At 33.5% G+C, this 1,422-nt stretch overlaps 1 non-coding gene across 1 annotated transcript; it reads left to right on the top strand.

Annotated features, from left to right (window-relative positions):
* The first annotated feature begins 616 nt into the window (after positions 1 to 616).
* LOC111749907 (U6 spliceosomal RNA) lies at positions 617 to 723 on the top strand. The gene has a single exon (XR_002785079.1). It is a non-coding gene; the product is annotated as a U6 spliceosomal RNA (small nuclear RNA).
* The last annotated feature ends 699 nt before the right edge of the window (positions 724 to 1,422 follow it).

Here is a 1,422-nt window from a genome sequence, read left to right on the forward strand (position 1 = left end):
GTCAAAAGATATGAATAACTCAGAAAAAACCCCACAAGTAATCAATAAAAATATGATATATACTAATATTGGAAACCCTGGTGGCGTAGTGGTTAAGTGCTACAGCTGCTGACCAAAGGGTTGGCAGTTCAGATCCGCCTGGTGCTCCTTGGAAACTCCATGGGGAAGTTCTACTCTGTCCTGTAGGGTCGCTATGAGTTGGAATCGACTCAATGGCAATGGGTTTTTGTTTGAATATAAGTCCAATGTTATTCTTTATCAGCTAAAAGTAACTAAAAGCAATGTGATAGTATTTTGCTCCCATCAAATTAAAAAAAAAAAAAAGATACTATCCAGTGTTGGCAAGGAAACGGAAATATTACTGATATTCAGTGTGGATGGGAGTGCAAATTTCCTTTCTGGTATATTATTTGTTGGTTTCTAGGCTCTTTTTTTTAAATAGCATACTGTTCTTCCTAGAAATAATTATACAATACACAAAAATAAACATACACAAAGAGATGTTAATTGTAGCATTGTAACAGGAAAAAAATAAATAGCCATACATAGGCAAATAGTTTAAAATGGCAGCATAGCTATGTCATGAAATATTTCTATCCATTAAAAACAGAGGCAAGTATTCAATTCAGCAGCACATATACTAAAATTGAAATGATATAGAGAAGACTGTCTTGGCCCCTGCACAAGGCTACCATGAAAATTCATGAAGTGTTACATATTTTTAGGACTAGAAGGCAGGAAGGGACGGAAAAGCTGGTAATAGGGAACCCGAGGTTGAGAAGGGAGAGTGTTGACATGTTGTGAGGTTATTAACCAATGTCATAAAACAATATATGTACTAACTTTAATAAGAAGCTAGTTCGTTCTGTAAACTTTCATCTAAAGTACAATTTAAAAAAAAAAAGTGAAAAAAAATACTTGGAGTTGAATGAAAATGAAAACACAACATACCAAAACCTATAGGCTACAGTGAAGGCAGACGTCAGAGGGAAATTTATAGCAACAAATGCCTATAATAAAAAAAGAAAGATCTTAAATCAATAGTCTACCTCTACAGCTTGAGAAACTAGAAAAAGAATAGCAAATTAAGGCTAGAGCTCCCAGAAGAAAGGAAATAAAAAGATCAGAGTATGAATGAATTAAATAGAAAATAGAAAACGATAGAGAAAAAAACAAACCCAGAGGCAAATGTCCTGACATGAAAAGATGACCATCCTTTATTGATAAATGCCAAAAGTAATTTGCAGAACTCAGTGGATAGTGTGGTTTCCATTTATGCAGAAAAATAAATAAATAAATAAATAAATAAATAAATAAACCTCATCATACTAGTAGAAAACATACTGGAAGCTTAACATATAAGATTTAATTGGTTACTCCCTAGGAAGCTGTTGGATAGAAAAGCAAGGATGTGAAGACAGG

Source organism: Loxodonta africana, chromosome 9 (genome assembly GCF_030014295.1).
Source record: "Loxodonta africana isolate mLoxAfr1 chromosome 9, mLoxAfr1.hap2, whole genome shotgun sequence".
Lineage (NCBI taxonomy): Eukaryota > Metazoa > Chordata > Mammalia > Proboscidea > Elephantidae > Loxodonta > Loxodonta africana.